This window comes from Astatotilapia calliptera, unplaced genomic scaffold (genome assembly GCF_900246225.1).
Source record: "Astatotilapia calliptera unplaced genomic scaffold, fAstCal1.2 U_scaffold_69, whole genome shotgun sequence".
In the NCBI taxonomy this organism is placed as follows: Eukaryota; Metazoa; Chordata; class Actinopteri; order Cichliformes; family Cichlidae; genus Astatotilapia; species Astatotilapia calliptera.
In genome coordinates, this window is record NW_020535810.1 from 76,137 (window position 1) to 91,035 (window position 14,899).

Here is a 14,899-nt window from a genome sequence, read left to right on the forward strand (position 1 = left end):
AGCTGAAAACAGCAGACAGGAAGTACAGTCAGTCCTGGCTCCCCTCCCTCCTCTACCACCTTCACTGAAACTTCCTTTGAGTCGTGTTTTTGCTCAAACTCACATTCAGTGTGTGGAGCGTCAGCAGCTTGAAGCAGCAGTGTTGGAGTTTTCCACGTTTCTCTCCTGTAGCTGGACTCACTCAGAGGAAGCTGCTAGTTTGGTCTGAGCTCAGTCTGATCGTCTGTGCGTCTCTCTTTACTGAGGACGAAGAACTTCCTGTTTCCTGATTTGTCGCATTTGAGTGACGTGAGGGGAGGAGAAAATGTTGCTGTTTGACTTTTAACTAAGGTGTGTTTCAATCCTGCCTGCAGCTCAAAAGCTGTAAAACAGGTTTTGTGTCTTTTCACCTCCACAGGTCACAACATGAAACCTGTTGTGAAGTTTATAAAATAAAGTGTCACTCGGTGGTGCAGCTGTTTGTCAGCTTCTATTTTAGACTTTGTTCTGGTTCTTGTTCAGGTTCCCAGCAGTGGGAGTGTAATGCAGTCACACACACACAGGTGGTGTTAAGGTGGACTCACTTAGTTACAGACAGTGGTGTTATTTCCTGTAACTAAGGGTGTGTTTCACTCCAAAGTTCAGACATTAACCTGCCAGAAGTTGTAAAAGTTACTAATAAAGAGCTTTTATCTCATTTCACATGGAGGTCAGAGCATGAAAGCTGTGATGCAGCAGTTTGAGGAAAATTGCTGCTGATAAAAAAAATTTTGTTGTCCATCCATCCATTCGCTTCCGCTTATCCTTTTCAGGGTCGCGGGGGGCGCTGGAGCCTATCCCAGCTGTCATAGGGCGAGAGGCGGGGTACACCCTGGACAGGTCACCAGTCTGTCGCAGGGCCAACACACAGGGACAGACAACCATTGGCACTCACGTTCACACCTAGTGGCAATTTGGATTATCCAATTAACCTATCCCCACAAGCTGCATGTCTTTGGACGGTGGGAGGAAGCCGGAGTACCTGGAGGGAACCCACGCAAACACAGGAAGAACATGCAAACTCCACACAGAAAGACCCCGGCCTGATGGTAGAATTGAACTCAGGACCTTCTTGCTGTGCGGCAACAGTGCTAACCACCGTGCTGCCAATTTTTTGTTGTTCTTTTACAAAATATATAAAAGAGCAGAAAGAAAAGAAATGAGTGTAAAGAGTGCAGCAAAATGCATGTTTTAGTGTGAGTTGGTTCATCTGATTTGGTTGTGTAAAAGTCACTGCATGACACTGAGTGTTACTTTTGTGTTACTGACACTCATCTCTGACTCAGAGAAACGATTTCTCCCCTGTGATGTTCACACAGTGGTGAGTTACATGTGTGTGGAATTTTTACTGTTTTATAGAATTAAATTTCTCTTACTTTCTTTTTTCTGTTATTTACTAAAAAAAATTTCAAAGAAATAATGAATTCTCCACACGTGTTTGAAGGTTGCATGCAAATATCATGTGATCTAAAAGCCAAATATCTGCTGATGGAGCAAAACAAGGCCAGATGTTGAGCAGCTGTATTGCTGCATGACATCAGCCCACAGCAGCAGAGACCGTGGAGCCAACATGTGAGACACAAAGCAACACGCTGAACATCTGAACCACAGCAGGAAGTGCGACTCTTTGTAGACCTGTGGACAGGAAACACACAGCAGGTCCTGATCAGTAACAGGGTCCAAATACAAACATGTGTTTATCAGCATCTGTATATATGAGCACACAGAGAGCTCAGCTGGACACACACTTCAGTTCTCCATCAAACACAATGCACTGTTTTCATCAGCTGCAGCCAGTGTTGGGAAGTAATGGAATACATTTACCGCCGTTACGTATTTAAAATACAAAATATGAGTAACTGTACTTCTTTACAGTTACCGTTTAAAAAGGTGGTATTTAGAATACAGTTACTATTTTTGGTAATTACACACCGTTGGAAACCCAAACAAAACACATTAAGAGGCTCTAATGTCTGTGTCTCAATCTCTCGTCTCATAATGACGTGAAGAAATATTTTTTTAAATGATTTAATATGAAGGCAACAGGCAGAGTGTTACAGGCATCGCCCTAAAGAATGTAGCCTCATGGGCAGTGTAGTCCGTGCTGCAGGGAGAATGGACTGCCGTACCCGTTATGTGTCTGTGAGCGAGGGAGGGAGAAAAAGGAAAAGTACCAGTTGTCATCGAGCAGAAACGAGCTGGAAGCATGTAATATAATAATAACCACTGCAGCCAAGAAGAGAGCCTGACGAGCCCAGCTGTAAGTAATTGTTAAGACTCGACTGTACGCTGTGTTCGTGTTTTCCTCTGAAACAATAAGCTCCGTTGGAGCAGCCTTTCAATGCCTCTCTCTGTCTCTCATTAGCAAAGTCGACCCAGACAACAAAGTAAAGCTAGTTTTCGGCTACGAGCCCGACACAAACCCGACGTATTAGCCAGAGGTCCTTTACTACGGTTCTGAGCCGCGGACCTGTTTTATATACGCACGGAATAGTTTTCTATACGAGATCGCTGCAAAAAGTGCAGCCTTACCTAATGTCCACCTACTGTTACTCAGTGATCCAAAGTATTCAGAATATGTTACTTTCATTGAGTAACGTAACGAAATGCGCTACAAAATACATTTTGGGGCATTTATTCAGTAATCTGTAGTGGAATACATTTTAAAAGTAACCTTCCCAACACTGTCCATCAGGAACACCACAAAAGGAGATCCATAGTAGATTAAAATATAAAAGAACCCACCCACCACTTTAATCACACTCTACACAGCAAATCCAGCATGTCCAAATTAACACTGTCGGATTTGATTTCAACACTATTAAAGTGTCTATATGGGTCCACACCAGAGAGTGCTAATTTAACTCTTTTTGGAGAGTTGGTACATTAACTCTGATTTAGTGTTAAACACCAAATCTTTCTGGAGTTGAAAATTAAACACTTGGTGTTAAGAGTTTATATATTAACTCTCAAAGAGTATTTTAGTTTAACTACATAAGAGTTATCTTCTAATTCATTCTAAAAAGCAGGAATTTTACTGTTCTGAACTTCTAGAAATTTCTTTTGGGAAATAAACACTTACTAAAAAGACGCAATGGTTTTTGAAAAACATTTATTCAGAACTGTGCACCACAATTTCAAAAACATTTTCTGAAAGATGTAACAGTATACATGTTCTCACTTTCATTAGAATTGTGTTTATCAAAAGGTCTGACATAGGTGAGCTGGTAAATGCAAATAACAGCATTCTCAACACTTATTTCTTCAATACAATATGCATGTCCTTCATTCATCCCTTTGTGGAACTTCAACGCACTTCTGTTCTCCCCCATATTCCATCTTCACAAGCATATCCTGTGCGGAGATTGAATAAAAATTAGTTGACACTAATTAATGGCACAAATAATCCAGTAAACAATTGGAGCACAGTAAAAAAAAAAAAAAAAAGGAATCCTCTTTGAGCCATTACTTGTGTAAAGTATTTTCCCAAAAGACAAGGACACAGGCAACAGGTAATACTGAACTAAATGTAAAACCTCAACCTTTTCCATTTTTACCTAAACCGTGTGCACAAAACTCTGGAGGGATCTAAATGCTAACGTAGAACCCAGTCAGGACGCCTGCTACTGCTGTTTGCTCGTTTTTTTTATGGGCGATCGTTTTCAGGCTTCAAGTAGCACCATTTTACCAACATTTCACATTCTAGACATTGTTTTAGGTGTATTTGACCAAAAGTTTGACTGAAAATTCACATGCAAGCTTTTTTCAAGGCTGTGGTATTTGCCCGCAAACAATACCTTTCAGCTAGCTAAAACAGAATGTTATGCTATCACCGAGCAACATGGCTAATGCCTTTCACACAGCTTTGTCTCAACTCCAAAGAGCCACAGAAGTAAAAGCTAATAATAATAACTGAAACAATCTTTGAAAAAATGACTTACCAAGCATGGCAAACAACTCAAATATGTAGAGCAAAATGTTTCTGAAACGGCTTCACTTCAGCTTCGATTGGAGCCGTGCTGGGGGCGGAGTCTGTGAATTTACTCTGTTGGTGTCATAGCCCCTCTAGGAGTTCAGAGTTAAGAGGTCAAGAGTTAATGTTTCCATTGTAACACCTCCAGATTTGACATAGAAACACTCATTTTTAACACTCGATTTTAACTACTATCATTTTACACCTCAGAGTTACATTAAAAGAATGTGACTCTACTTAGAGTAAAATTAACTCTACTTTTGCAAGAAGACTATTAACACCAAAACATTTAACACTTTTGAATTTGCTGTGTAGATCTTGTTTTAACATATGGCAAAGAAACTGAACATTTAACAGTGTTTCCTGTCTGATCATTTCCTGATAACATTTACAATAATTGATTACACAGCAGTGGAGAGTAGATTTTATCACAGTAGATGTCTTTCTGAAAGCGCTGTAACTAAGTTTAAGAATATAATCCCCACTGTTATCATCTTCAATGCCCTGTATCATCATCATATACAAACACAAAATCTGATTTTAAGAAAGAAGACATTGCATGTAAGCTTTAAATGTAAATGTTTTCAGTTCCCACTAAGCAGTCCTTACCTCTAAATATCACCTCTGCTTTTTCCATCTCTGAGTGACGTTCCCTCTCATTCTGGGAAATATAGCAGGTTTACCTTCAGCTTGCAGAATGTGACAGACTGCACACAAACAGTTTGTGTTCTTGCTGATATACCTGCCACTTAAAATTTTACTCCCCTCCCCCCCCTACAACTTTAAACAAATTTCTGTACTTTCTAATCCCTACAATTTCAAAAATGTAATACGTTGTGTTCATGGTACTTCAGTGTACAGGAACGAAGTATTTGTACTTTGCTACCATCTCTGAAGGTCTGACATGTCAGCTGTGTATGGAAAGCCAATGGATTGTAATTCATTGGTTTGGGGTTTGAAACTTAGAATGGAAGAGGCAAATTTTAAATCGCTCTCTTATGTTCGCTGTGTTGCTGGTCCATTGCTCTATAATGCTATAATTGGCTGTTTCAGACAACCTTGATTTTACCTTTATATTTCACCTTTAAAAACTATTTGCCTTGCCTTGTTTTGGTATCTTTCTTTTCCATACAACATCAAATCTCTAAATTTACAGTTATTTGTTCATTGACATGCTGCATTAACACAAACAATCTAAAAAAAATACAATCTTACTCTTACTTGAATATTGTATATTGTATATTGCATAGCTTTTTTTTGTTATACGTAAAATTGTATTGCATTTATTTAAATTTATTTAAATTTTACTTTTTAATTATTTTATTTGCATTTTTTCTAATCACTAGGGTTTGAGAGTAACGCAATTTCTATTCTGTGTATGTCCTGTACATGTGGCAGAATTGACAAATAAAGTTGACTTGACTTGACTTGACTTGATCTGAGTAGAAAAAGTGTATTTTTTTTACTGTAAAAACCACATACATGTTTAAAAAAAATCATTTTTATAACTTGAAATGCAAATATAAACTGTAATCTTGAAAAAAAAAATATGTTAAAAACTGCAAACAGCAAAGTTATATCAAACTATTTACCTAAAAATGCACCCAGTGCATCAGGTGTTAAACTAGAGAAAGATCAGGTGTTACACCACCTCATCGGCTCATCTTCCTTTCATATTTCTCAAAATATGTCTTCCTTTTAAAAAATGAGAATATCTTAAAAATGTGTTTGTTTACAGCAGGGCGTATAAGATACTGGACTGTAGCCTGCTGAACTGTACCCTGTACTCTGCTGGACTGCAGCCAGCAGTCTGCTGGACTGGTATCAGTTGGAGAAAACTCTGCAGTCTGCTGGACTGACACTGCTGCTGAAATTTCATTATAATCTTGAAATTTTAAAATTTAGAAGTTCTTTTTCTATTACCGTCATATTGTAACTGAATTTTATACTCTCACAATAGAATAATGAAACCACCATAAATGAGTTTGGAATGGAGCCCCCGCACCCCCCAACCACCCGCCTTCACCCCCAGTTATTGTTATTACAGTTTACTGATTACAATTTTTTGAAAACTGTGGTTTTTATCAGCAGCTTCTTTCTTTTGAAAACAGATGTTTACATATTACTCAGAAGTTTATATATTTCTCTATATATACACACTCTGGTCAAAAGCCCCCAATTCTTCCAGAGTCTTACTGAAATCCAAGCAGTTTAATGTCTCTTTGTATTTTGAAATGAAAGCACAGAACAAATAAACAACTAAGGTTAAAAAACAAAATCACAGAATCCATTTGTAATCAAAATTTATTGTAGACTTTTGACTCAAAATAGTAACCTATTTGACACCTATGACAGCTGAACACACTAGTGTCATTCTTTCTACAGTGGAAACAAAAATATTCTTTGAAAGGTCTTGATGCATGGTCAGTCATCTGGGTAGGTAAATCCCAAAAGGTTGATTTCTTCATCTGGAAAAGCATTTTCCAGTGGCAGAAACATTTCATTGTTCCATGTCAGCTAGCTTCAGTCATGTGCAAATGTACTGTTTATAAGATTGGTCAAACCTGTAGACAGCTGAGACTGAAGAAGTCATTTGGATAAGTGACGAAACGTTATCCCACTTTGGGGATGTTCTTCAAAAGGTTCTTCCCAATTCTGCTGCAAACGTTTCCATAAATGGGTAGCGCTTTTTGGGTGCTTTTTAACCTTCTGTCCAGTTCATCCAAAACAACTTGATGGGCCCAATCTATGATTGTACCTCCATGTCTTTGAGCTCATCTTCTTCTTTTTTTTTTTCTAAATTAGAACTATCATAGCTTGAACTTTTAGGTCATTATCTTTCTGTAGAAGGACCAACTGGACACAAACCAGTGGTCCTGCACGACACTGCAGAATGCTGTGGTAGCCATTTTAGTTCAGGGCGCCTCGCACTCTGTATAAGTCACCGACCCTGGATTCAGCAACAGTCCCATCACGTGTTCTACATGTCTGACATTTGAAGCCACATATTGAAAAACCACTGTGTGATGTACAAAATATTTCAGATTTCGATTTATCAGTTCATAACACCTTCTTCCAGTCTTTACCAGTTCATCGCTTGTGCCTTGTGCCTATCACACAAGTTGTTGACTTGTCTTCTGATTTAGCTGTGGCTTTGTGTTTGCCAGAGTTCTTCCTCTCAGTTTGCACCAGTTCCTGAGTGCCTTTTCATGGTGAAGGAAACTGTACTCAGTGACACATTGACTTTCTTTAAGAATTATTATGATATCTCTTCTATTGTTAACTGCATTTTTTTGCATCGTTTTTACAACAACACACTATTTTTGCAGTACAGTACAGTTTAAATAATACTCATGAAGGTATGATACACTATATACCATCAGTAGTTTTACAACCCTGCTCGCTCCTGCAGACAGAGGGGAGTAGTTCAATCATTTCTTTTTAAGTGAACAAGACAGCATAAGGAACAAGTTAATAGCTGTAATATTTTACCTTTTTTTGCTTCTCAAAACACAAAAGCACTGAATGTTAAACAACGGATCTGTTCATCTGAGTCACAGAAAACTGTCAATTCAATATATCATCTCAGAGGTTTAGAACAAAACATTTGCTCCACAAGTCTGATTGATTTCATCTGCTCAGTTTCAATACCACAGATGTCAAAGGTTACTTCCCAACAGCCTTTCTAACATGTATAGACTACATGCACAATACATTTTTAACTCTAAAGGTCTACACTAAAGTCTGGACTTCAGTGTCTCGTCAGCTGCAACACCATCTGTCAGTTTATTCCCTGCCGTGAAGGTTTTCACAGAGCACTAAATTCAACCTTTTCCTGAAAGTGTTTTGCATTCTTTCCCCCAGTGTGGTCTGTTTCCAGCCTGAACTAACATGTGGCACACCAGAGTACCTTTCTGAGTAAAAGTTTTCTAGGATGACTGAGGTCATCTAAGGGAACATAAAAGCATCAAAGCAGTTCTATAATCATGACACATGTCGAGTTTCTCTCCAGTCAGCTCTTTATTTGCATTTCTACTCCAAAGGTTTTTGGCACAGTTAAACGTTTCCCACATTGGTTAGAGCTGTATGGTTCTTCTCCACTGTGAATACACATATGTATCTTTAGGCTACCTGACTGAGTAACACAGACCCACACTGGTCACAGCTGGAAGACCTTTCCACCATATGGATTTGCTGATGGCGACTCAAGGAGCCTGAAAGAGTAAAAGCATTCCCATATTTTCTGTATGTGAACAGATTCTCTCCAGTATGAATTTTGATGTGTTTCTTCAGGTTACCTGATTGAGTAGATAGTGATCCACATTCATCGCAGCTGTACAGTTTCTCTCTGGTGCAAATCCTTTGAAGGCTAGCTGGCCTCTCCCTTACAGATACGGTGAACAGTTTAGTCATTTTATATACTAACTATTATAATATATGTGTGGGTTATTATTGTTTTATTGGTACTGTAAAGTCAGGAATAACATGTTTTTATTGGTGTACGTGGTGTCTAAACATATTTTCTGGTTATTAACATGTTATAATTAATGTGTGGCTTTAATTCTTTCTGTGAATTATTAAACTTCGGCATTTAAAAACACAGAAAACTAAGGCACTACAACAGAAGAAATCCACCTTAACAGTCAGATTAACGAAGACGATAGAAACAAACAGAAGCACAAAGTGTACATGTAGCTATAATGCTCATGGCCATATGTGAACATCGGGTAACAGTAGTTTGGATGGTTATTTAACCTGTAGCACTGCACACCCACAAGTTTACAGTGTCTGGCTGTTAGTAACAATGGTTTATTAACATGAGCCTGAACCTCAGAGAAGCCTGACTGCAGCTCTCAAACCTGGCTGTCTGCAGGACAGACGACAGCTTTCTGGAGCATGGTACTCTCGTGGGTACTCTCGTGGACGGGTTGCCCCGTCTTATTAGTTTGTTTTTCAGAGGCGCCAAAAGCCCAACCGTCTTTATTTTCTTTTTCCGAAACCGAACTAAAACCAGAATAAACCGGATGAATAAACGGTCCGTTGTAGAGTAAAAAAACATCCGGGACGCTGACCTGGAGCTCGTTGGGAGCTTCGAGGGCTGCCCTCCGTCGCTGGTCTCTAGGTTTATGGTCTGCTGGTCCTGGTTCTTCTCCGCCATGATTCCCGTTAATCCGGCTCCTCTTGTTGCCGCATCTCCACAGCTGCCACATCAAAGTGTGATGAGCCCCTCCATTGCGGTGCTGAGTAGTTGCATTACAAATGCAAATGCATTACAAATTACAAACCTCCCACTTCAATGATAGCAAGGATGCAAGAAGCCTATGGCAAGGCATCCAGGCTATTACAGACTACAAGCCTGTAGCGCGTAGCTGTGAGAGCGACACCACTCTGCTCAACAACCTGAACAGCTTCTTTGCACGATTTGAAGCACAGAACAAACACACGCCCACAGAAAACACCACCACCTCCACACGACCAGCCTCTGTGCCTGTCTGCTGCCAGCGTGAAGAGGACACTCATCACCATCAACGCCCGGAAAGCAGCGGGTCCAGATAACATCCCTGGTAGTGTGCTGAAAGACTGCGCAGAGGAGCTGAAGAATGTCTTCACAGACATCTTTAACACCTCCCTGAGGCAAGCCACTGTCCCATCATGCTTCAAGACTGCCACCATCATACCTGTGCCAAAGAAACCATCCCCAGCCTGTTTCAATGACTACCGGCCCCGTGGCACTGACACCCATTATTATGAAGTGCTTTGAACGACTAGTCATGTCACACATCAAATCCACCCTACCTCCCACCCTGGACCCACACCAGTTCGCATACAGAGCGAAACGATCCACAGAGGATGCAATCTGCTCTGCCCTCCACCCAGCCCTAACTCATCTGGACAAGAAAGACTCATATGTGAGAATGCTGTTCATAGACTTTAGCTCAGCATTCAACACCATAATACCACAACAACTCATCTGTAAACTGGACAGACTGGGCCTCAGCACCTCCCTCTGCAACTGGCTGCTGGATTTCCTCAGCCAGAGGCCTCAAGCGGTGCGTGTGGGCAACAAGGTCTCAAACAGCATCACCCTGAGCAATGGGGGCTCCACAAGGCTGTGTGCTCAGTCCTCTGCTCTTCACCCTGTTGACACATGACTGCACACCAACCTACAGCTCCAACCACCTTGTGAAGTTTGCGGACGACACAACGCTGGTGGGGCTCATCATCAAGGGCGATGAGACCCACTACAGGAAAGAGGTTGAGCTCCTGACCACGTGGTGCAGAGACAACAACCTCCTGCTAAATGTCAGTAAGACCAAGGAGATTATTGTCAACTTCCAGAGAGGCCACACCTGTCACCCCCCATTGACCATCGACGGCGCTGCGGTGGAGAGGGTGAGCAGCACCAAGTTCCTGGGGGTGCACATCAGTGAGGACCTCTCTGGACCACCAGCACAGCAATCACTGGCCAAGAAAGCACAACAGCGCCTCTACTCCTGCGCAAACTCAAGCGGGCAAGTGCTCCACCACCCATCCTGACTACATTCTACAGAGCACTATTGAAAGTATCCTCTCCAGCTGCATCACTGTGTGGGGCGGTAGCTGCACTGACTATAACAGAAAAGCTCTACAACGCATTGTGAGAACAGCTGAGAGGATAGTTGGTGTACCACTCCCCTCCCTGCAAGACATTTACACCACTCGCCTCACCCGCAAAGCCATCACAATTGTCAACGATGCAACCCACCCCGCGCACTGTCTGTTCAGCCTCCTGCCCTCTGGAAAGAGATACAGAAGTCTCCACTCCCGCACTACCAGGCTCACCAACAGCTTCATCCACCAGGCTGTGAGACTGCTGAACTCTCTTCCCTCCCGACTCCCAGCCAGCAGAATCACCAGATTGGCAGAAGTATAGGAAGACAGATTGGATCTACTCCCCCTCACCCACGCACACTCTCCAACAAAGAAACACTCTCTGAACCAAGAACTGAAAACATTCCTGACTTGCATTGCAATTGCACACACCTGCAACTATATATATATTTTTAGTATTTCTTTTAGCACTATTTATATTATTATATTACTATTTATTACTTTATTGTTAGGGGCTGTTTTTGTTGGTGCATCTGCACCTTATTGTTGTCAATGTCTACGCATGGGACAGTGTGAAACGTAATTTCAATTCCTTTGTATGGCAAGTACATTTGAAGAAATTGACAAATAAAAGTATTCTATTCTATTCTATTCTATTCTATTCTATTCTATTCTATTCTATTCTATTCTATTCTAAATGGCTCTGTTAAAAAACGATGTAATTTAATTTTTTATTCATCTCAAAAGGAAATAAAACCTCAACCACTAGATTCTGTTTTTAAATAAGGGAAGACATATTTATTATAAAAAAGGTAAAGAAAACATTTCGGCAACCCTACTCGCTGACTCGCCCACTGGTGTCTGGCTGCAGGACATCCCATAATCCCCGCCTCCTCCACGTTAGCGGGTGGGACGACAACCTCCCCCTCAGATAAAGGCTTCCCCAAGATTTGTCTCGCTGGGGTCTACTTTTTACTACCATAAAACTGGCCATTGCCACATTTTGATAATGCTATTATGTGAAACAGTGACGCAACACAATACCAAACAAATCTACCTGTTATATCAGACTGTCGATCACTGTGATCGTCACGTTTTGGAAGTAAATAAAAATAACAAGGAAATAAAAATAACGAGACTGTTAAAGACAGAAAGCGGTGACAGTGCTGATCGATGTGCTTCAGTGAAATTCTCTGTTAACATTCGTGTTACTCACAATAACTCCGTTTATAAAGCCACACTGTATTGAACCGCTGGTCTGTACCATAAATCATCCTTGCGGGGGTTGTCGGAACTGTTTGCGCAGTCGCACTAAGGACAGATGTGCTCAGAGGCATGCCCCGTAACGTGTGTGGAGCAGTCTGTCGTGCGGCAGGAATAAGTTGAACAAAGTCCATTTTAGACATGTGTGTCATGCAAGCTAGCAGCTGCAGCACCCGGAGTTTGCACCCTTGGCAAGCGGACTGAGGTATGCGATGAGAGGTGATCTGTTGTTATATTTTATTTAACCGAACTGTGCATTTATTTAATCTGTGACTGTATATCTCAGAATTACTTGTTTGAACTTACCTGAATTAACTTAAGCTCATTGTTGTTGTTGCTCCTTGTTATAGTTCAAAAGGACTGTACGGGTATCAATTTTTTCTTATTTTATAGTTTTCACGGTGCTCAACGTCCAGAGAACGAGCCGTGTGTGGAGAGGAAATAAATGGCTGCAGCCGTTAGAGACTCTTCTGTTGTTCTTGACATAGAGAGGAAAGACTGCTGTGTTTATGTGTTTACTGTAATAACCGCACAGGTTTGCAGGTGGTTTGGGGCTCGATCGGCTTCGTTTTCTGCTTGTTCGTGTGATCCGCTTTGTTTAACACACTGTCAAGCAAAGCTAGAAGCTGGCATGGCGCTAGATTTTTATGTTTAATTCATTTAAACACATATATTTACAGGAAAAAACACTAAATGTGCTTTTTTCTTTATAAAACTGTAACATTTATCAGATTTTCATGGGCTAATTCTCACCGATCGTAAGTACGTTTTTAAATCCTCCTCCGCTGAGTCAGGCGCGAAGAAAACAGTATCCTGTAACACTGGCATGATGTTTTAGTGATAATGAACCTTTCCAAGACTGTTACACACTGACAGCCTGAGGTGTTATTCAATAAACTGAAAATAACCGACAGACGGACCCGAAACCCCTCCGCACTGTTTCGCTAAGTTAACTGTGTTTTTAGCTGGTTAACTAACCAGCTAGCGGTCAGGGAAGGCAGGTGTTGGTCAGCTAGTCCGTGTGCATGAATGAATCTTCTCTGACTAAAGAAATCTGTGTGAGTCAGTAATAACGTTACTGTGCTTTTATTATGCGTGTAGAGCAGCAGGCAGGACTTTGTCTCTCTTTATATAAACAGTAAAAGTAGACTTTCAGATCTAGAAGTGTGTGAGCAGGGCTGGTTATTGTCACTGATTTCTACAACTGATTCTATTCTGATTCACAAGGTCATGATTGGATTCAATTCAATTTTGACTCAGTCAGTAATATTATAAATACGATCATTTATTTTGGATATGGGCTGTTAAAAGAACCCTGTAAACCTTGTAAATTAAAGATATTTCGTTCTAAATTATTTCACTGTTCCTCTGCAATTAAAAACTCAGTGTAAACTATCTATCTAAACTAAGCAGACGCTTGTGAGGTGTGAGCATCACTGCAGATGCTTTTGTGTCAAAGTAACTGAGGATAAAACAGAAAAACATGAAGGAGCTTTTCCTGGCCTGGTTTTGTTTTTACAGCAGAAAACCTTAAAGATATTCTGCAGTAGATCAAAAACTGAAGAAAACCATGAATCAACATATGAACGTTACCTGATAGAGACACAGATAAGAGTTTTGCAATTTGGCAATCTGTCACTCCTTCAGCCAGCTCAAACGTTTTTTCGTGTGTTTGTTTTTTGTTTTACAGTTTTGGACACTTTACATTTGCAAAACATATGATATGTGTTCCTCCTGTAGGCTCACCAGGGCAGCTGGATGCTGGACGAGGACGGAATCCCTTTCAGACCGAGGGAGGGCGTTGAGGGCTGGCGACAATGGCGGTCCTAGCCTGTTTGGCGCCCTGGGCGAACACTCCCTGTGGTGCCCCCCCACACACCACACGCACACATAAAACATATTAAGAATTGTACATTAACGTAAAACTGTTGTCGGAACCATACTGAATTTCACCAGAGAAACATTTATGACCTTTTCAATCAGCAGGAGGTCACTCACACACATTCTCACATAACACACACACAGACATACATACAGTGCCTTGTCTTTGTAACCAAGGGGGGTTATGAGGGGAGGTACTATTGTTTTGTGTGAACTGTGTTCCCAATAAAAGGCAGCAATCGGAAGCTGGATTTGGGGTCATTTTGTTGTAGACACCGATGAGGCCTCCCTTGCAAGTCGATGGATTGCTGACTCTCTTGTTTTCTTCATGATGAATAAGTCTCTAAACCAGCGGGGCTTGTGGAAACACAGACCAACACACACATATGGGAGAGAGAGAGTATGCATTGTATGCAAACGGCTACCAAACAGCCATCATAATGTGTCACACAATGAGATCAGGACAAATCAACAACTGACAATGACTAATTAATATTAAAATCTGTAACATAATGTATTGTTAGGAGTTTAGTCTGTTGCTGTTACTATTTTTACCATTTCTTCTTGGAGCAACTGTAACGCACATAATTTCCTTAGCGATTAATAAAGTATTCTGATTCTGATTGGTTCAGGATGATCTGCCATGATCCAATCACACATCTGCTTACCTGCATCTGTTGATCGTTTCGCCTCCTCTTCTTTTCTCTTTTTCTAAACTGAGGACCTGATGGCTTTGAACTTTCCTTGTCCATCTTGGTTTTAATTTTGCACTCCAGTATGAACACCCATCCTCCAACCCGAGGATCACCACAACATGACCTAACACACCTACACCTTAGTTCACAGATTCACTTTGTCTAGCGTTTATTTCTGGGATTTCACACAACCCAGGATTCAAATCATGAATACATGATGGGCTTGGATTTACAACAATATGAATGAAATGTGCTCTATTTGGAAGCAGCCGGCCCTCCTGCCCTTTCGACGGGTTGTGTGTGAGACTTTAAATCAATGGCGATTTTAGCCATTGATTTAAAGAGCAACCCCCCCCCCCTCCCCCAAAATGGTTTGTTCCAGCTCGCCTCTCCCCTACTCTGGCTCCAGCGCCGTTGCTGCCAGAGCGATGGTGGCTGAGACGCAGCAGAGCGGAGGTGTTAGTGTCTGGCTTAAAAC

General features: G+C 41.1%; 1 long non-coding RNA gene across 1 annotated transcript; it reads left to right on the plus strand.

Moving 5' to 3' along the window:
• Positions 1 to 11,916: 11,916 nt before the first annotated feature.
• On the plus strand, positions 11,917 to 13,971 carry LOC113018360 (uncharacterized). Its single transcript, XR_003271777.1, has 2 exons — positions 11,917 to 12,050; positions 13,586 to 13,971. It is a non-coding gene; the product is annotated as an uncharacterized LOC113018360 (long non-coding RNA).
• The last annotated feature ends 928 nt before the right edge of the window (positions 13,972 to 14,899 follow it).